Source organism: Talpa occidentalis, unplaced genomic scaffold (assembly GCF_014898055.3).
Source record: "Talpa occidentalis isolate TD23 unplaced genomic scaffold, MPIMG_talOcc4v2.1 talOcc4.8, whole genome shotgun sequence".
NCBI classification, from domain to species: domain Eukaryota; kingdom Metazoa; phylum Chordata; class Mammalia; order Eulipotyphla; family Talpidae; genus Talpa; species Talpa occidentalis.
In genome coordinates, this window is record NW_023605194.1 from 33,994,665 (window position 1) to 34,017,169 (window position 22,505).

Below are 22,505 nucleotides of genomic sequence, written 5' to 3' on the forward strand. Positions count from 1 at the left end.
TTAACTTTTCGCTGTTACTCATACAAGCAATGAAGCCTCAATTTATATCATGAGCTGCACTAGGGATATATACAAAAGAGTAAACCACAAATGGTGCCATTGTTTTTGCAAAACAAAATCCCTGCCCTTCAGACATATACTCTCTGATGGAAACAAAAATATGGACAAAATGTTTGCTGATGATAAATGCTGAGAAGAAAAATAAAGATGGGTAAAACTTTGAAGGGATTCTATTTTTAGATAAGATGTTTAACCACAAGTTCATGATCTATACCTTAAGCTGTTCGTTATTGTGAGTTATAACACTCCCCTAACCACGTAAATCTTGTCAAATATATAGGTTTGCATTTGTTATGTGGGTAATAAAATAGTTAGCAAGGCAGTTCTTAATTCTGTACTCTGAAAATAGGAGGAAAACACTGGAGAAATCTGTCACTTAAGGTAGTGAAGAGATCCAGCTTGATCAATTTAATCTTACTTCAGATCTTCACCCAGTTTGATTAGCTACCAAATAGGGTCTTTGTTTAGCTCCCTTAGTGATATTTTTTCCCCCAGATCTTCCCTTATTCACAAAGAGAAGTAATTTAGAACACAGTACTTGAATAAAGAAAAAATTTAACTTTTAAAATTTTAATTTGTTTAAAAATTTAAACTTGCTCTCTTCCTAATGGAACATTTCTCTCTTTTTTTTTTGAAGAAACATTTTCTGATTTCATATTCTCTTTTCACAAATATTATTGTTTCCACAGTTACATGTTTTGAGCCAGCAGAGTAACCTGATCACATCACTGGGAAGACAGTCTGGGTGTAGGGTGGGGAGAGGTTTCACTGATTGGGAAGTAAATTAGAAATTTATTGCGTTACAATGGGGAGGAACATCACCACAGCCGTGGGAGAGGATACCATTTTCCCCTGCCCCCACTTCCATAACACCAACATGTCAAACACCTTGAATTGCAGCTCTCAGTATGCCATGAACGGATTTCCTGATTGGGACTGCTGGGGAGGGAGAAAGGAGCAAGGGAGATAAATATTGAGTTGGAACAAAGAGGATGGGGAGACATGCTGGGTGGCTTTTGCAGGTGGGCTCTTCAAGGATGATGGCAGCAGTCATCTTGCTTGGCCTTATGGTGGATTATCCAGGTTGGATGGTGCATTGTGAATTTGTGGTCCCTCTCCACTTTGTAGCTCTGCTCCTGGCCTATTTCACTGGGTGTTTGCCCATGAGAGGATGGGTGAATTTGAGCAGGAGTTTTGTTTGGGGTTTGAGCAGTCTCCTCTTCCGCCTTCTTTTCATCCTTCTCTTTCTCTCTCTCTTCCTTTTGAACCTTTCACTGATTAAAGAATTTTGAGCATAGTAGAGTGATTACTTTCCTTTCTGTGCCAGATGGCTGGACCCTTAGAATGGGCAAAAATGAGTTTCTCTCTTCTTAACAGTTTTGATTCCTTGGGTACCTCTCAGTTTCACTGGACATCATTTTGGTTCCCTGACTGGGAAATAAGACTCCTGGTTACAGTTGCAATTGTGCAAGCACAGGGTGGTAAAAGCTGGAATTACAATACAGTAGAGGGACAGTGAGAGATTTTTGATAGATATATCAGTGAGGAGAAATTTACAGGACTTGACTTATTTTAAAATAGCCGATAAAATAAAGGCAGCCACTCAAGATAATCCCTTTTTTCTAAATTGAGTGAAATTGAGTGGAAAATTATACCATTAATTTAAAGATAGGACATAGGTAGAGATACAGAAGTGGGGAAAGAAGATTACTAAAACTCCATACGAAATCTTAAATTGTAACCTCTGCCTCTGCATGCTTGGAGCATAGGTCAAATAATACAAAAACAAACAAACAAACAAACAAAAAAAAACCCCACATGAACCACAAATCCCAATGCTGTTGTGAAAGGACTTCAATCTAAAATGGAGCCAGGAGATATGAAATGGAGACTTCTATGCATGAGCCCTCAGAAAGGAATTTAAGAGAAACTCAATGGAGAGAATAACTTCTATAAATGCTTGATTTACAGAAGACTGAGACATCTCCTGACCAATGAACATCTGACGAGAAAGCTCTCTTGATCCTCAAGTCAATGAATGTACTACTTAAACTCTGGCTAGACACGCCCTTCCCTGTATTCCTTACCCATAAAAACAGGTTACCCCAAACCCTCAATAATCTTGCCTAGTTTCTAAATTATAATTTCTCTTTACTTCTGAATAAATTCAAATTCTATGAAGTTGAACTTGCCTCAATTTACCTCTTTACTCAGGCTGACACTAGAGTCACCACAATTTTTATTAAGGGTTATTGACTGACTTTGTATCATTAAGCTGCTAGATAGAGGAGAAAAATCAGAGCAAAGAATATATTTTGTTGTTGTTTTTTGTAATTCAGTTAAAATAAATGGCCCCACCAGATTTTCCATCAGGAGAGGTGGTACAGGCGAGAGAATGTGGAAAACAGGGAGTTCATAAGGGCCCTACTGGGACACCCTTAGATCCTATGACTGCTTTGCTATGACATAAGATGTCTCACTAGGATTTGGCTTTGTACTTCTCTCTGAGCTATGCTGCAATGTAACTTTCCTTTCAGGCCTGGAGCCAATGAGGGATGGATGGCATGGTGATGAGATTTTGCATCTCATGTAAGTCAAATACTCAAGGAGTATTTATTGAAAAAAGTTCTTTTTTTTTTTTTTTTTAAATGGAGCAGAGACTGATTCCAGTCAAAAAAGAGCAAGGGGCACTTAGAGGTTGAATTTTCTCAGTCTCATTAGTGTGTATCTGCCCAAACAGCACACCATTGTCTCTTATGCCCCTCCCTTAGGATAAGAGACTTGGCAAAATTTTCCAGTAATTGATGCTGCATCTTCATAACCCTTCAATCAGGTTCTGCACTTGATCCTCAACTACATCTGTTCTGTGGTCACAGATGATAAGAGATTCTTGTCTAGTGGCATTTTGATTTTATACCCATTACTTGAGTTTGGATGAAGTTTCAGTGTCCTTGGGGACTCCCTGGTGGCACAAGGGGTTAAGGCGCAGCACTATGAAGCTATTGCAGCCATTGCAGCACTAGTTTGATCCCCAGCCAGGGAGGTGACTCACATGGTGCAGCAAACCTCTCCTGTCTCACCCACTGCTTCCCTCAGCAGTGTATTTCAGTCAATCCTCCTGTTCTTTTTCTCCACTCTGCCTCTGGTGAATTCTCTCACTCCCTGCACCTCTGGCTTGTACCCCAGTTCTTGTATGCATAAATAAATCATTTAAAATACAAAATAAAAATTTCATTGTCCTCCATATAGGGGAGTTAGAAATAACCATTTGGCCCCCAGGATATTTGTAATGACCTCTGTTGCCTTAATGAATAAGTGCAAAATTTTTGTCTTAGAAGCTTAATACTATGACTGCCTCCCAATTCTTTTCTTGGGGCCCATGCACTGTCCCTTGCCACTGCCAGTAATGATTGGAGTAATTGTGATGCCACCACATGTCTGAAAAAGAAGTTATCTGTGCTTTCATATGTGAGCACTTTCAGAATCCTATTTTGAGAGTCTGTCTCCTGGGTACCACTTATTATTGTATTAACATCCAGAAGGAAACAGATGGTACTTTAAAAAGAGACAATTGGCGAGAGTCTAATGAAGGCATTACTTGCAAGTGTGTGTGTGCTCGGATACACACGTTTGGGGATGGAAAAGCACCCTGGAATTAGCAGCATGGGGATGCTGTTATCTGAGCCTGGAGGGACAGGGGAAGAAGGTTTGTGGATCCTGGCAAAAATTGCAGGTGTAGGAGGAGGATCACACAAGAGTAGTCGTGATCATGGCATTGCAGGATGAGAACCAGGGGGGTAAGTACTCCAACGTCTCATCTTCTGTTCACCTGCTGATGCCTCCCAGTTGTCTGACCCCCAACTCTAAGCAGAGGGAGCAGGGAGCTGGGACAATGATCCTAGAGATCTGCCTTCTAGTACCCATGGCAGGTTGGAGAGGTAGAGAGTGTTAATCTCAAGTTTCTCAATTAAAATAGGCTGATTTGTATTCTCCCAAATTCCTATGTTGAAGTTCCAGCATCCAGTTCAGTTGTATTTGGAGATGCTACCTCCAAGTAAGGATTATAATTAAATGAGATCATGAGAATGGAATCTGGTAAGACTAAAGCCCTTATATGAAAAGGAAGAAACCCCAGACACTCTCACACTTTCACACTCCCACACTCTTTCACATTCACTTTCTCTCACACACTCACACTATCCCACTTGTACACACTCAGTCTCATACACACTCACACTCACTTTCTCAGACTCACATGCTGTCTCCCATACTCACATTCTCTCACTTTCACACTCATGCACTTTCTCTCTCGCCTGCTCTCACAGTCACACACTCCACACTCATTCTCACACTCTTTCACATTCATTCTCTCATGTACTCTCACACATCCTCACACTAACGCATCCTCACATTCACGCTTTCCCACTCTCCACATTCTTTACCCTCTCATACATTCCATAATGTCATATTCACCCTGTCACACACTGTCACACCCTCTCACTCTCACACTCTCATCTGAGAACAGAGTAAAAAGGCAGCTGTCAATCAGCCAGGAAGAAAAATCTCACCAGGCACCAAGCCTAATGGGCCGGTCCCATCAGGATTAACCAAGGTTCCTTGATCTTAAATCTCTACTCCAGAACTGTGGGGAATAAATATCTGTCATTAAGCTACCCAGTGTGGTATTTTGTTTTGCAGCTGGAGTAGACTAACAAATCTTCTAGAAGAGGAAGATTATAATATGTGTCTCATGTTCCTATGAGGATTAACAGATATAGTATGCACAAAGTACTATGTAGATGTACAATAATTAATAACTATCTTATTATTGGCATTGAGTTAAATACTGAGAGTCTCATTTTATGATTTTTAATACCATTCTCTTTGTTTTGTTTATTTTGAGCATCAATGATCTTTCTTGAAGTGAACCTTCATACATTAAATATCCTATGAGGGGCCTGCCTGGTGGTGCAGCAGTTGAGCACTGGGCTGCAAAGATGCCCGCAGCCTCTGCAGCACTGGTTTGATCCCTGGCCACTGGCGAGGGTCCTACATGGCGCGACAGACCTCTCTTGCCGTGCCCGCTGCTCCCCTCAGCAGTGTACTTCGTCAGTCTGCCTGTTCTGTTCCCTGCTCTGGCTCTGGTGAATTCTCTCACCCTCCCGCGCTTCTGACTGTACCCCAGTGCTTGTATAAATAAATAAATAAATAAATCTTAAAAAAAATAAATCTCTTATGTCTTCATTAAAAAAAAAAATCCTATGTGGTCTTGGGTACCTTTTTACTTTGTTTGTAATCTGCTTTTGTTAATGTCTCACTCTCTTCCCCCCACCTCTGTTTGCATGTTGAATTACTATTTAATTTTAGCATTTCCAATGTCTAATTTACTGGTTTATTTTTTATTTTTTTAAGATTTATTTATTTATGCATACAAGGGTGCAAGCCAGAGATGCGGGGATGGGGTGAGTGGATTCACCTGAGAGAGAGTGGGGAACAGAACAGGTAGATGTACTGAAATATACTTCTAAGGGGAGCAGCAGGCGAGACAGGAGAGACAGGAGATGTCTGCTGGGCCATGTGGGTTACCTCCCTGGCTGGGGATGGAACTCGTGCTGCAGATTGTTTCATAGTGCTGCATCTTAACCCTTTCTACCACCATGGAGGACCCTTACTTACTGGTTTAAAACAGATGGTTCTAAGCTCATTATTCTATAAATGCACATTACATATTTATTAATAAATGTGTGTGTGTGTGTGTGTGTGTGTATTTGGGTGAATTTGTTTAAATTCCTGATGAAGTTCACCTGCCACATTTCAAACTATTTTGTCAAATAGTAGACCCAACACTATTTTCATTTTTATCTTCTGTGTTTTACATTTTGCCTTGCTTGTCTTTTTGGTACATAAATGCTTATGGGTAGAAAGCACTTATTTTATATCATTTTATATGTCAGTTTCAAGCATCAATACACAATGATAGTTTTCAAAAAAATAATGAAAATCCTTTCAAGTAAAAAAAATCATATTTTAAAACTTGGATTATTTAGATTTACTGGTGGTAAGTGACAAGAATGATGGGTATGCTTCTAATAAAACACTGTCAGCCAGCCATTTCAGTGGAGGGAAATATTATCAGAAACCCAAAAGTGTGGGCCCACATGAATATAAAAAAATGAATAATGGAGAATTAGTTTGTTAGCTATTAAAAGCATACTGTTTAAGCAATAATGCATATAGTAGGTTTATAATTTAAAAATAGTTTAATAATAGCTACAGCTGGGCCTCCATGGTGGCACTAGGGGTGAAATCTCAGCACTATGAAGCTATCAGCAGCCCCTGGCCAGGGAGCTGGCACAGCAGACCTCTTCTGTCTCACCTGCTGCTCCTCTCAGCAGGTACTTCAGTCAATCCACTTGTTCTATTCCCCACTTTGTGGCTAATGAATCCTCTCACCCCCACCCTCCACACCTCTGGCCTATACCCCAGCTCTTATATGCATAAATAAATCAATCTTAATAAAAAGTAGGCACAGCTTATTGAGTTCTACTATGGGCTGACATTAATTGTTGGTCATTTTACGTTTATTTTATTGTGTATATTGTGGCCTCAGGGGCTTGTTTTTCCTGTTTTGGGGACAAGATATTAAGACAGTTTGGATAGGCTGAGGAGTGATGAGGAGAAGGAATGTTAATGGGAATGAAGTCTTACTTGGAACAGGTATCTAGGGCTTCCACTTTCTCTGGTGGTTTGATAGGTGGGAGAAAAGACAAACACCTAATATGCAAGAAAAATAAGAGATGCATCACATTTCTTACCAAAAATATTGGCTACTAGATGTCCAATCCAGTGGAGCAATGCCTTCAAAGCTCTGAAGGAAGAGAGCTGAGGACCTTAAATTTGATACCAAGGAAGAATATAAATCAAGTATGAATAAGGGCAAGATTTTGTGCTGAGATGGATTCCTTGTCTTTCATTTTCCCTGAATTGCTGGAGACTAGCCCTGGAAGCTGTGTTTCCCAGGCTCCTGATTTACTGATTTCTGATTGGGTTTAAGCAGTGAAAGTACAGGAGGATCTTAGAAACGAGGGTATAATTCATCCAGTCCCTATACACCCAGTGGAAGCTGATTTTTGCTATGTCTTCTCTATGACTCTAGTTTTGTTAACAGGGTGGTCCCCAGAAAAGGGGGAGGTTCCAGGTTCCTGTTCCACCCAAAAGGAGGGTGGAGCTGAGCAGGGAGAAAAAGAAGCTGGAGAGGAGACTGAGGAAGGAAGGAAGCAGGATGGAGAGGCGGAAGGAGACCTGGAGGAGGCACGTAGAGCTGAGAGATACATGAAGAAACTGCACTTGCCTTTTGGTCATGGACTGGTTGAAATAGATGTGGGTGAGAGATCTGTGGGGAAGTGACAATGGCGGTTTTTGTCTTGCTTTTGATTTTGCTCTCTTTCTTCCATACTTGTCTGCTTGTTTCTGATCCTTTTCTGTGGGTCCTCACTGGAAGATGCTTTAGACTTGTGACAGGCTTTGGGGCTTTGTTCTGGGCCAATCCAAGGGATGGGTAACTTTGGGTGCTTGATTTAGAAACTATATTCTTTGCCTTTCCTGTATTGTTTCCTAATTGTATTAAAGTTCCTTCCCATTAAAGTCTCATATGTTTTGTGTTGATGTGGCAGATGGCAGAAACTATTTAGAGCAGGCAGGTTTGTGGGGTCTGGGGTGCCCCTCTCCCTGCCCTGTAACAGATTCTTCTGGCTTACCTGATCAAGGTCAGGGATCTGCTGACATCACCTGTTGTTTGTCTTTCCAACCTAAGGATGGTTGTGAATGTCCATGTACTGTCTGGTTTGCCTCCCTCCCTTGCTTGTTTTCTCAGTTCTTCCATTATTTATGTCACTGATTTTGTCCATTAAATTTCCTCTGTTTACATGCTTACAGTGGTTTCACTTTTCTTGTTGGGAAACTGAGTGATACAGCAAGATAAAGACATTTTCAGGATTGATGGGATCAGAAAGTTTATCTCTAGCATAACCTTTCTTAGGAAATTCCATGATGATGTACTCTAGAAAAGCAAAGGAAGGATTCAAAAAGAGGCTGGATCCTTTCCAAGTGGGCAAGAGGGTACAGTGAAACTAATCCAAATGAACAGTGATAATCTAGGATAAGAGCTAAAATGCAGGCCAAGAAAACAAATATTCCAGCTTAAAACAAGAGTACAGAAAGCTTAAAAAAATTAAAAATCTCCCTCCCCCCAATAAAATCCATGTAAGATCACAAAGATTCAATTTTGAAGGAAAATAAAATGTGCAGTGAGTACAAACACAGTTGTTAGTGTGTTGAAGAACCCATTTCACTTTGATGCTAACATTTTTCCCTTTTCCATGTCCCAGTGGTTGTGACATAAGGCTTTTAAAAGAGGAAATATAATCCCATTTGACCTTGTAGTTAAAAATATTTAGAGTTATATTAATGTAAATGCTGTTTATTGGCTTTTAGCTCGTAAAGTCAACCTAAATACAAATAATAGATTGGATTAAGGTTGCAGCATAGATGTAAATATTAACAACCTTGGTACTATAAAAGTGAAAATGCAGTTGCAGAAGGTCAAGGGGGGCAAGTTGAAAAGAAGGATGGGGCAGTGATAGTCTCATTTTGCAAAGGGAAGAATGAGCCAGCTAAAATTGATTAAATACGAGAGGACTATTATATTATTTAAAATGATTAAGGTAAAAAAAAAAAGTCTTAAAGGCAATATTGTAATTGTCAAGCATTAGAAGCAGGCAAAATATATCTGAATTTAATAGATACTTCTTCTGTTTGTTAATGCAAAAAAGAGGTTGCCTCTAGGGTAGGGATGCATCAGGGATGGTGGGGGCAAGCTGTGCTTCTTTCCAGCCTAAGCCCCCTTTTATTCTTTATTTCCATGAGGTTTTAAAATACACTGAAGTAAAACAAAATAAAATATTTATACACTTTTAAGTGTTTGTGTTTGGGAAGTAAAAACTGTATTGTCCTCTCCTTTTGCATAATGTTTTCATTAAAACTTTTATTTTTATTGTTTACTTCATAAAACAAGAATAGCTGTTCCACTTTTTAGCATTTTGGAAAGAATTAAGCCCCAAATACCTTACTATGATGAGGCTAGTATAATTATGAATGGTCCTAGTTCAACTTTACTGGCATTGTGAGCTAGGCTCAATTTTGTAACATCTCTGTACTTTAATTTCTTTTATGTAAAATTGAGATATTAGCTACTGTACCAAACTCTGAGTGTTCTAAGGATGACATCAGTTAATCTATAGAAAACTTGTGGATTGTACCTGGCCTGTTGCAAATGCTACACTTTTTTTATTACTTTGCTGTTGAAGATTGTTTATGATCTTGTCTAATGGTACTTTTCTAAACTGTCTGCTTTCTTTCTGAACTATGTGCTATTCTTCAGCCCAAATTGTGCTTTTCCACTTTTCCCTTCTGTCCCATCTTTTTTCTTTCATTTTTTTTTTTTGAAGAGGATAGTCAAACTTTTGTTTATCTGTAATAAATTGGGCCATACAAAAGAAGTAAATTAATTCAGCCAAAGGGTAGCCTGACTGGCACAATGGAGCTGGGTGATCCCCTTCCTGATTTTCCCCTAGATAGTCTCACACGATACATTTTATGATATGATATGTTTTATAATGACCCTGTCCCATCTTTTTATTCCCAAATCAAACTTTTTTCAAAGTCGAGCTCATATATACTTCTCTGTGCAGCTTTCTCTGATCTTTCCAAGGATCTTGGCTCTACTGTACAGCCTATAGATCTCACCTGTGCCATAAAATTTGGCTGTACTTCATGTTTCCTATGTTGTTTCCTGTAATTTATATATTTTATGATGGAGGATAAGAACAGAAAATCTAGGGCCTCCCTAGTGGCGCAAGGGGTTAAAACACAACCTACAAGGCTGTCTGCAGCCACTGCAGCGCCAGTTCGATACCCTGGCCAGCCAGGGAGCAACCCACATAGTGCAGCCGACCTCTCCTGACTCTCCTGCTGCTTCCCTCAGCACTGTATTTCAGTCAATCTGCTGTTCTGTTCCCCACTCTGTCTCTGGTGAATCCTCTCACACCCCACACCTCTGTCCTATACCCCAGCTCTTGTATGCATAAATAAATAAATCTTTAAAAAAAAAAAAAAGAATAGAAAATCTAAAGGAGGCATCACAAGACTAAAATGTGACTCACACAAGGAGGTGGGGGTAGAAGGGATTAGCATAGCCATTGACCCAGCTATAGAAACCAAGAACCTTAGGCACCAATGCCTGTAGGAATTTCAGGAGCACAGACCCAAAGGTAAAGACATAGGGATTGAGCCCGTTGTAGAATCCCTGGTCCCTTTCAAATTCTACATAGTCTACTCAAAGTCAGCAAACAAACCAGGAAGGAGTGAGCCCCTCCCAAAGAGACAAAGTCTATATCAGTGCAGTCTCTGCACTGGCACAGGCAGCAGTCTTTCTGCCCACCTGTGACTATGCAGGTGCTTCTTTTCACCAACTCTCTGTCCCTCTGCAGGGCAGCAGCTTCCTGCCTGCCTGTGACTTGTACCATGCTGGAGCTTTTTACTGACCTCCCTCAGCAGAGGCAGCTCTCCTCAAGGCCACCTGCCTGCAACCATGCAGGCTTCTCTTAGGAAACCTGTCTCTTTCGGGGCAGCTCTTCCTGCCCGCTTGTGTCTTTGCAATTGTCCTTTGTTCTTCCGTCCCCTTTCCTAATTAACCTGCTCTTTATACCTAGCATCTCTGTCTCATGGAGAAACTTGCCTGGGAAACTCGCCCCGTGCCACTGAAAGGGGAGCTCTGGTGAAACCTTTTCCAGAGTGAACCCAAGGACCCCACACTCCAAACCCATCAACTCCAAAAATGACATCATTTTATATATAAGATTTTATTTTTCTAATTAGGTTGGATGCTTCTGGAAGACAGGTATTTTATTTTAAAGTGCCCGGCAGAAATCAAATGTCCCTCAAATACTTTTAAATACTTGTTAATTGTACATTAACAAATTAGAGAGGAAAAGGACAAGCAAGCTGGCATCATAAAAGTAAGGGCTTCTGACTCTCTCCCTATCAGCTAGGATTGTCGTGCTAGTTTCACTATTTTTTATCTCTTATAATAGGCTAGGATAAAAATTAGAAGGAGACTAGGTAACAAGCCACGTTTGCCATTTTTAGGAAGACTTTAGTAGTTCGCACTGAGGTTCATTAGAGCACTGCGCTTTATTTACTGAACCAAGTCCACAGTTTTCCACTAAAATGCTGACTCATTCCTTTGTGATATTTGATCCACTTTAATTGTTGCAGAAACTGCCTACTTGGCCTGGCACAAATCTTCATGTTTCTCTAGGTGGCGCTAGGTGTGCGTGTTAAAGTTACAAATTGGGCTAAAAACAACCTGGTTTAGACAGAATAGAAAGTTCATTTGCTTTTCTTTTTTCTTTAAGTTTTATATTTTTAGCATTTTTAAATTCTTTGAGAGCTTCCCTAAGCAATGTTTTGGAAATGCCCTTCTCAAGTCATTAAAACAAGGTCCTTCAATATGGACTCATTTTCAGCATCTTTGGATAATTCAGATTTTAATGAAAATATTAAATTTTAAAAATCTACATTTTTTATAGTGATTCTGAATCTATGAAGCTATACATTAACCAAATCATGCACTAATCATACATGGTTAAATGAAGAATGCTAATTATTAATATTAATGGAAGTACTCCTAGAATTTCATATTTTACATTATTTCATGCCTCATCCCCCTGCTGCCTTTCTATTATACCTCTAAGTAAAATATGACATTTCACCTTTCAATATTTCTTTTGTATTATGAATGTGAGCACTTGATATTATTTGCTTGAGGCAATATTTTATGTTTGAAAAATAATTTACAGAAAGGATTTAAAGGTAAGAATCTTGTGCTCTGGCCCAAGAGTCCAAGGCCTAAAGAAATCTTGCTGTGAACACTGTCTCTGGTGAATCCTTTCACCCTCCCGCACCTCTGGCCTGTACCCCAGTTCTTGTATAAATAAATAAATAAATAAATAAATCTTTTAAAATAAATCTTGCAGTGAACAAAATAAGATGGGGTAAATGAGAGTTAATATTTATTTTCTGCTTCTATTCAAAATGATTTCCTGGATACTTGAGACACATACACAGTTATGTACATGCACACACATTAATATACATCATATATATATCTAAGAGTTGATTATCTTAGCTTGAAGAGAGGGGAGCCCTATTGATGGAAGAAAGAATAGAAAACCTAAAGGAGGCATCATAAGACTAAAACCTGATTTACACAAGGAGGTTGGGGTAGAGTGGATTAACATGACTATTAACCAAGCTACAGAAATCAAGATCCTTAGGCACCAGTGCCTTATCACATGGCATAAGACCCAAGCAGGTATCAGACTGCTGTAAGAAATGTAGGGAGCACAGACCTGAGGGTAAAGATATAGAGATTGGGTCCATCATGGAATCTCTGGTCCTTTTCAGATTCTGCATAGTTATCCAAAATCAGCAGCAAACAGGACACTCCACAAAGGAGTGAGCCCTCCCTTGGAGAGCAACACTGTATCAGTGCAGTCTCCGCACTGGCATGGGGCAGCAGTCCTTCTGCCCACCTGTGAGTATGCAGGTTCTTTTTTTTTGTTTTTCAGATTGATTTATTTATGCATACAAGAACTGGGGTACAGGCCAGAGATGCGGGGGGTGAGAGGATTCACCAGAGACAGGGTGGGGAGCAGAACAGGCAGATTGACTGAAATACACTGCTGAGGTGGGTGAGTCAGAGAGGTCTGCTGCGCCATATGGGTTGTTCCCTGGCTGGCGGGGGTCAACGAACTCGTGCTGCAGTGGATGTGGAGAGCTTCATAGGTTGCGTCTTAACCCCTTGAACCACCAGGGAGGCCCTATGTAAGTTCTTTTCACCAACTCTCTGTCCCTCTTCAGGGCAGCAGCCTTTCTGCCTGCCCGTGACCTGTATCATGCCAGGGCTTCTCTTCGCTGACTTCCCTCAGCAGAGGCCGCTCTCCTCAAGGCTGCCTGCCTGTGATCATGTAGGTCTCTCTCTTAAGAAACCTGTCCCTTTTGGGGCAGCTCTTTTTAACCGCTTGTATCTATGCAAGTGTCCTTTATTCTTCTGTCCTTTTTCCCTAATAAACCTGTTCTTTAAATATAACTAACATCTCTGCCTCGTGGAGAAACTAACTTGGGAAACTCACCACGTGCTGCTGAAAGGGGAGCTCTGGTGAAGCCTTTCCCAGAGTGAACCCAAAGACCCCGCTTTCTAAACCCGTCAACTCTAAAACAACATCACTATCAGAGAGATCACAATGAATTTGGACAGATGTGCCGCCAGTATATGTGACACTGCCTGCAGGAGAAGGCGAACCTCTGTTGTCACATGAAGTCCTCTGCTTTGAAGAAGCCAGTGCTTGGTTAATTGCTCTCCTTTTGCTGTCTTCAAAATGTTCAAAAATGATTAAAACTAATTTCAGAGCTAGAGTGGAGAGTTCTAGAAGATGCTATACCCTATGTGATTCTCTTTACGGTTTGGAGATTGAATTAAATGGAGACTCAATAGGACTTTCCCTGAAAGTAGTCACATCGCAGGGTCTTGTCAGGGGACTGCAGAGGAGCTTCTCTCTTGATCTTCAGCAGATGGCAGCTGAAGACTTAGTTGCTAACCTTTAGTCAACCACATTTAAAGGTGCACACTTAACATACTCATTGTGAAAATTGTTTTTGTTAAGGATTTTTGACATTTTCCCAGAAATACTCGTATCATCTCCTCTTGCTATCATTTCCCAGATGGATGGATGAAACTTTAATTTTTTTACATCATTGTTCACTTTTGAACAATATTTGCTTCCCCTCACCCCCTCAGGTATAGTCCCCATAGAATTTCCTTCACCAATGCACCCGTGCACCATCACCTCAGTCCCTTGTGCTCCTCACTCCCTCCCTCCTTCTGATCCCTCAGTGGATGAAACATTTTTCTTGGTAGGTGGAGCACACTTCCTTGCCATTACTGCTAAGTAAGACAATTAAAAAAAGATAGAACTGAGTCACCTGTATATTTAACTTAGTGCAACTGTAACAAAGCTATAATTCCATTAGCAAATAGGTGATTTTGAAATTTGGAGCTGAAACTCATAACTACATTTCCGGTACCCTTTTGGAGAGAGAGAGAGAGAAAGAGAGAGAGAGAGAGAGAGAGAGAGAGAGAGAGAGAGAGAGAGAGAGAGAGGACTTTACCAGCTGTTCACATGGCTGTGTTCATCAGCAGAAAATAAATGAGTCTGTGCTTAATACAATTTCTCCTTGGAGTGAGCTTGCACTGAAGTTTTTTAAATTAGATCTGGGGAAAAAACCTGAGCATGACATGGCTTTGCCTCCTGCTCTGCATTCTAGACACTTTACATAGTATGTACAAAGAGTTTGGGGACTTATCTTTTGCAGCTATATAAACTTATATTACTGTATCTATTTAATAAAAGAACCTGCTGTGTTTCATCCTTTATAATAAGTATTTTAACAGGGACTCACGGTGACTTATCACCATGGATTTGCTAGCAGAGTCTCTGAGAACACTACTGAATATTTAACATGTTGGGGTTCCTGAGTCTTGTCTGCTAAAGAATAATATTTTAATCCAAATTCTTTTTATGTATTAGCCTTTATGTTCATTATTCATTCATTCATTCACCATTTACTATTTTTTCTTGGTTCTTGCTTTAGTAATACATATTTGGAAACTTGCAGGGTCAAAGCCTTAGACTGGCAAAGCCTCTAATGATGAGGCCCTTGACAGTACAGTTGGAGCAACAGAGACCTTAACCTTCTTTGGAGTGACCCTTTCAAGAAAGGAAAGAATGCGTTTAAAGTTGTAGGTTTATCAGCATCCACTTGAAATATGCAACTTCCTTTCAGGTGAATTTCAAGTAAATAAGTCATATATTTCAGAACTATCAAGCTCCCTGTAGCAGATGGAAGCCAAACAGTTTGCATATTTGCCACAAAATTTGAATTAATAGTGAAGAGGGAGTGTTTACTCCCCATTGCCAAGTTGCGAGGACTCATGAGCCAGTGCCTCTGAGAGAGAGTTGAACTTTTTGTTTAGAATACTTAATGATACATGCTACTTGTGAGAAATCGGATTTCTGTATAATTTTATTGCAATGCAATGCTTTATCTTACCATTTCTGCAATAGATCATGGAATTTAATACATATTTTTTACAGGTTGTGGTAAGTAAAGGCAATTTGGACAAGTGACATTTTCAATTTCAGCTGCAGTTAAAAAACATCTCTAAAATAAATATTAGGGTTAATATTTTCTTCCTTATTTAGATTCCACTAATGTCAGGTATAATTCAGTTCTTATGGTAAAGAAATTCACTTGTAATTTTCATAGCCTCATTAAAAAGTGATTAAAATAATAAAGGAAGGTAATGTGGAAACACTTGGGGGGAATTTATCAAATAAAATAGGTATTCCTATAGAAATACATATTAAAAGTTTATTCTTTGTAACAAAATCACTTAGCAAAGTGTCTGGATCTCTGTTAGCTTTTCTGTCCCTTCTTTCGTTCTCTATTACAAAACCCTAGGTCTAGGAGGAATATTTTGTTGTTTGGTTTAATTTTTATCCTAGAAAGGATGCTACTGAAAGCTGAGGAATGCCATAAGTGACCCTGTTTTTTTTATTTTATTATTATTATTTATTTATAAGCACTGGGTACAGTCAGAAGCGCAGGAGGGTGAGAGAATTCACCAGAGCCAGAGCGGGGAGCAGAGCAGGCAGAAGGACCGAAGTACACTGCTGAGGGGAGCAGCGGGCTGCAGGAAGGTCTGCGCGCGCGCCATGTGGGACCCTCCTCCGGTGGCCAGGGAGCAGCCGGGGATCAAACCCGCGCAGCAAAGGCTGCGGGCAGCTTCGCAATCCAGTGCTCAACTGTTTTTTTTTTTTTAAGATTTATTTATTTATGCATTCAGGCCAGAGGTGTGGGGGGTGAAAGGAGTCACCAGAGACAGAGAGGGGAGCATAACAGGCAGATCTACTGAAATACACTGCTGAGGGGAGCAGTGGGCGAGTCAGGAGAGGTTTGCTGAGCCATGTGGGTTAGCTCCCGGGCTGGGGATCAAACTCGTGCTGCAGAGGCTGCGGATAGCTTCATAGGTTGCCGTCTTAAACCTTTGAACCACCAGTGACCCTGGTTATCCTGGGTACTTGGAGGAAGTAAATACTCTAGAGTCAAAAATAAGATAAATAAACCGACCCATAACCCTAGTGGCCAGAGATAGACAGTGTTAATAATGCACCCCTAGAAGCTTTTCCCTGAGTGTAGATTAATCATTTTTTGTCTATACATTTATCTATTTCTTTTATCTATCTTCATGTATCCCCAGTATTTATTATTAAGTCATTTTACCTCTGTCAGGACAGTTACTTTTACAAGTACTCTGCTGCCTTCTTCCACAGAGAGGGGCATTAGGAGGGGGTGGCATATTTTCTCCTCATCCCTTCCCCACTGTCTATGAGGTTTTTTTCACCAGGAATGTAAGCCTGCCTGGACTCCTCACATTTACATGTACAAATCTACCTCAGAGCTTTGGATGACAGAAAAGTAGCTCCTACTTCAAAAGGTTGGAATCCTCAAGGTATTCTCAAAGAAGAGGGTTGTTTACCTGATTGTGAACAATTTCTAGAGGGAGTCCATCACTGGCCTAGGGTGTAGTTGCTGGGATTCTTTGTGTAGGCAATTTTGCCTTTGTTTCTGCCCATGAATTGCCCACTGTTCCACTGTGCTCTCCAGAACCTTATAAAGAAAGCATTGAATGGGACTGCCATCTCTCTGGCCTGCTGTGATTGCTTGTCTGTTCTTGTGACTTCTAGCAGCTCTTTTTTTTTTTTTTTAAAGGTTTATTTATTTATGCATGCAAGAACGGGGATATAGGTCAGAGGTGTGTGTGTGTGTGGGGGGGTGTGTGTGTGAGAGGATTCACCAGAAACAGTGGGGAGCAGAACAGGCGGATCTACCGAAATACACTGCTGAGGGGAGCAGCGGGGGGAGACCGGAGAGGTCTGCTGCACCATGTGGGTAGCTCCCTGCCTGGCCGGGATCTAACTCATGCTGCTGAGGCTGGATAGCTTCATAGTGCTGTTCTTAATCCCTTGTGCCACCAGGGAAGCTCCCAGTAGCTCTTTTTCTCACTCCAGTGTGAAGTTTCCTCTTGTGCTACTTCAAGTTCTGTTCTTTTAAAAATAAATAAATAAGTAATAGTTGGTTGTCCTCTCCCTTCACAACCAGGAGAGAAAGGAAAGAGAGAAATTGAGAAATAGAGAATTTTAGGACCTCCCTGGTGGGGCAGGGGTTAAAGACAGTGCTATCAAGCTGTCACCAGCCTTCAGCATGAGTTGGATCCCTGGCCAAGGAGCAGCCCACATGGCACAGCAGACCTCTCCTCTCTCACGCTTTGCTCCCCTCAGCAGTGTGTTTCGATGGATCCGCCTGTTCTGCTCCGCACTCTCTCTGGTGGATCCTCTCAAGCCCCAAACCTCTGGCTTGAACCACAGTTATTGTATGCATAAATAGATAAATCTTTAAAAAAAAAGAAATAGAGAATTTCATACAGTGCTTTTCACTGTACTTATTTCAGGTCCCTCGGTTTCCTCCAGGCCTATCTGTTTGTACTTCCTGCTCTCTCTACAAAGATATTAACTTTTAAAGTTTCAGGGAAGGGTTTGGTGGTCCCAAAACTCAACAGGACTCAAGGAATTGTCAACATATTTATATACAGGACTGAACCAACTCTATCTTCCTCTAATGGACAAGGCTAATGTCTGTAAAAGAAAGCCCCTTCAACTGTTTGCCAAAGCCTAGATCTAGGAGTCGCTTTATTTGCCATCCTCACAGACACCATGTTATTAAAGTCATGCACCTATCAGAAATCCTTAAAAAAATTATTTTCCTATGGGAAATTATGAAAAATTTAGAATGGCATATTTTAACTACTGAATATTAATGCAACCTTTCCTAACTACTAATAAAGGAATCAAATCCCTGTTTGTGAATATATTAGAAAGTTAGACCAGGCTGTTTCATATGCACAGTAATTTTTTCACTGTGACTTTCATTTTCACTTTAAAATTTAGGTAGGATTGTAATGGAACTGATAAAAGCAGAACTATGCACTTTGCAAATGTGTATTAAGTGTGCCCATTTTTGGCTTTCTAAGAATTGAGATGAACAAGTTCATAGTCTTCAATTTCATGTGTGACATACACCATTATAGGGTATTACTCTCCATCAAAAGTTTCAATTAAGCTGATGGTACAATTAAATTGACTACCTTGACTAAGTTATGACATGTCATATGTCATAATTTGGGCATCCCAATGAGTGGATTGGAATTCTATTGATTCAGTAAACTGGCAGTTTAGGAATCAGGGAAATGGGATTTTAGTCCTATGTCCATTAATAAAAAAATCAGGAAACTGTCAGTCTCATGCATTTTGAGTGTGTTAGTGTATACAAGAATTTGTGTGGGTATATGTTTATAAAGAATGGTAAAAGGTAAGATTTTAGCATAGCTGAAACATTGGATATGTTATCAGCAGTAGTGGGAGATAGAGGTATAAAAGTAGGTGAGATCGTGAGAGATACTCTATGTCATGCAAAAAAGGATTTTATTTTCTAGGTACTGAGAAAACATTTATTTTTAATTAAAATATTTTTTAGACTCATATAAGAGTTGCAAAACTGTACCACGTCATATATTCTGTTTGTCCAGCTTCCTCTAATGTCAACATCTTAAATTTAAAAGTCATAATACTATACATAAATATGTATATGATAGACCATTTAGATTTTTGCCAGTTTTCCATTATTTTTTTTTGTTCCAAGACTCAATCTAAGATACCACATTAAATTTAGTTGGTATGTCTCCTTTGCATTATTTAACCTACCAGTTTTTCAGACTTTTTTTGCTTTCCAGATCTGTATATGTTTGAAAAGTACTGGTCAGGTATTTTGCAGAATTTCCCTCAATTTGAGTTTGTCTGAAGTTTGTTCATAATTAGATTGAGGATACAGTTATTTTGCAAAAATACTACAGACGTGATTTGGCCTTCTCAGTGCATCATTTCAGATGGCACTTGATACCGATATGATTTTTACTGGTGATGTTAACCTCATTCACTTGGGTAAAGTAATGTATTGCAGGTTTATTCATGGTGAAATGATCTTTTCCTCTGTGATTATTAAATATTTGGGAGGGCTTTCTTTGACATTACACAAATGCTCTTTTATTCCTTAATTTTTTGCTCACTAATTTTGGCACTTACCCAGAGATCTTACCTGAAGTAATTATTACTATAGTGTTTAAGTGGTGATTTTCTGTCTCCATCATTCCATCCATGTTTATTAATTGAAATTCTCTAATGAAGGGTCTCTGAATTATTTGAAGAATGGCAGGATTATTGTGAAGCTAAAATATGGATGATAGACTGGAAGAAGAGACACTACAAATGTATGGCAGCTAAGAGCTTGTTTTCACCTTAATCAGAGCAATCTTAGCACAGTGCTGATGGCAGGCCCTGTAGAATCCTACAGGAAGTCAGGAAGGAGAGACTGTGTCCAGATAACATTCAGCAGATTTGAAAAAGCTGGGAAAAGGATAGGATGGTCCCAGGGGAGGAGAACTAATTTAGGAGATTGCTATTATATATTCTCCCCTTTTTATATTCACACACTATGATTGTACGTTTTAGTATCTCTGGCCTTTTAAAGTTCTCCTGATGCTTTCTTGAAAGACCTACATCAGAACAGTAACTGTGACAGCGAATGAAAGGAATCTGAAGGTGATTTTCCGTTTTATGACAAAAGCCAGAAAGCAAAAATAGCCTCAGCATTTGTTTTGCAGCGGCTGTGCTGGAAGTAGTTAGTGCGCATTTGGAGAAGCAGGAGTAATGCCACAAAACTCTTCCCTTTGCTACTACGTTATAGAAGTGTGTACCTTATTCCAGCTTTTAGGATAGCTAAGTGTTATTTTAGGTTTATGTGTCATTTGGTATGATTTGATAGGTTATTTTTTTTTTTTTTTTATAGAGGCATGTTTTATTTATTTATTTGTTTGTTTGTTTGTTTGTTTGTTTGTTTTGTTTATACATGCACTGGGTACAGTCAGAAGCGCAGGAGGGTGAGAGAATTCACCAGAGCCAGAGCGGGGAGCAGAGCAGGCAGAAGGACCAAAGTACACTGCTGAGGGGAGCAGCGGGCGGCAGGAGAGGTCTGCGCGCCATGTGGGACCCTCCTCTGGTGGCCGGGGAGCAGCCGGGGATCGAACTGGCGCCGCAGAGGCCGCGGGCAGCATAGCAACCCAGCGCTCAACCGCTGCACCACCGGGGAGGCCCGATAGGTTATTTTTTTTAAGTCTAAGAAACTTCAACTTTTTTTCACGTAAATAATGATAATTGCTTCTTTGCTTTATGCCATTTTGGCTTAAGAAAGTTTTCATAGAAATGTTCTATTTCTGATAATGGGAGAAATGTCTAAAAAACATTAAGTTGTTATACATTAGCATGGACAATTATTTTTCTAGGTGCTCTATATTAAAACACACACATACACACAATGTTATTTGATATCTGATGGTATTTTAGATAATTCTTCTTTCTACTGTCAATGAATTTGCTTCACCCAGCTGGCACAGAAGCATCTATAGGCATTTTATTATTATATCGCCATTCAACTTATTTGGATTAAATGTTTGACCAAAGTCTCTTAGCGGACAGGTCAATTTACTTTACGTGGCCTAGTTCCTGAGTGCCCCCCAAATCTCCAGTCTTACAAGAGTTTTATCATCAGCTGAATGAAGAGTACAATGAAAAGAAAGAGGATAATTCAGCTCAAATCTATCCCCAAGTGGATGAAAACAATTCAAAAGCACATGCTTACAGAGGAGCGAAAGCATTATCTTTATATAACATTACTTTAACATAAAGGTCAAATTTTCTTCAGTAAATGGGAATTACTTCATTTATTTCAGCTGGAAAGAGAAATATTTGCCTCTGGAGTTAGAGGAATTAAACCTAGAATATAAATCATTTGAATTAAAGTACAAGATATTCTGGAAGCTGAGTTTGGCCTTGTAACTATTTATTTACATTTATGAGGGGTTTCTTTTTATTGTAAAAGCAATGCAATAATATTATAGAAAGTTAAAAAATAGAAATCCACCCCTAGTACCATTAGTGGAGTTACTATCCTTTCTGAATATTCCTTTATTTCTTTCTATGTGCATCTACATATTTACATAATTGCAATCATACAGAATATATAGTTTTATCTTGGGTCTTTCACTTGACTCATAAGTATTATTCTGAGTTGCCATGTCTTTTCAATTATTCTTTATAATAACTGCATAATATTCCACAGAGTAGATGTGCCACAAGTTCATTAAACACTCCTTTATTGTAGCACATTTAGCTTCTAATTTATCACTATCATAAATAAGGCTGTACTGAAAATGTTGTATGCCAGGTTTTATCCCTGTACATTGTATTATTTTCTTAGGAACAATTTCAAAAGTGAGATTACTGAGCCAGAGGGGATGAACATTTAAGCTCTTCATATATATTTTCATACTGCCTTTTAAAAGCGTTTACCAAGTATGATGTTACCGACCGAGATTTGTCAAGTGGCTGGGGGGTGGGGAGAGGTCGGAGCAGGGCCAGGTGGGATGGGTTTCTCCATGTGGAAAGAGGTGAAGGGCAATGTAAGTTATATTTAGGGATTTGCCGACAGTAAAACTTAGTGAAGCTGAAATTCTGCTGTGAAGGTCAAGACAGAGTTAAAATTCTAAATAGGAGGATCAAAAGGAAATAGGGCATCAAAAAAAGATCAGAAGTCTTATAGACACTTAAAGGATTGAAGAAGCAGTGGAGTACAAGAAGCCAAAAGTGGCAGAGTCCAAGACAATTGGAGACCTTATGTTTGAAACCTGGTTGCATGTGTAGTACCAACCATTTGGAGAGTTTGAGACTTGAAAAATGACACTGGACATAGCAATAATTAAAACTTAGTTTTCAGTGTTTGTTGGATACTGTATTTTTTCTTGGACACCTTCATTTAATCTTCATCACAGCATTAACTGACTCTATTATTGCTTCCATTTTTAGGTGGGAATGCTAAGACTTAGCAATGAGCAGACAAGTGATTTTCCTAAGATGACACGGGATCAGCTGTGTTGTTGAAATTCAAATACAGGTGATCTGTTGTCTGCACTTTGCTCCAACATGTTTTCTACTCTTGAACTTCCTAGTGCTGTGACTATAACATGAGTAGAGTTAAACCTGCCTCTTTATTTAATTTATATTTCTCTAGTTTGTTGTCTTATTTAACATTTGAAA

The 22,505-nt window shown here is 39.6% G+C and overlaps 1 long non-coding RNA gene across 1 annotated transcript in view; it reads left to right on the forward strand.

Annotated features, from left to right (window-relative positions):
- LOC129144953 (uncharacterized) overlaps positions 1-22,327 on the forward strand; it is a 23,081-nt gene extending 754 nt beyond the window's left edge. Inside the window, exons 2-3 of the long non-coding RNA XR_008549815.1 lie at positions 2,598-2,649; positions 22,275-22,327. This is a non-coding gene — a long non-coding RNA (uncharacterized LOC129144953). The remainder of the gene's footprint in view (positions 1-2,597; positions 2,650-22,274) is intronic.
- The last annotated feature ends 178 nt before the right edge of the window (positions 22,328-22,505 follow it).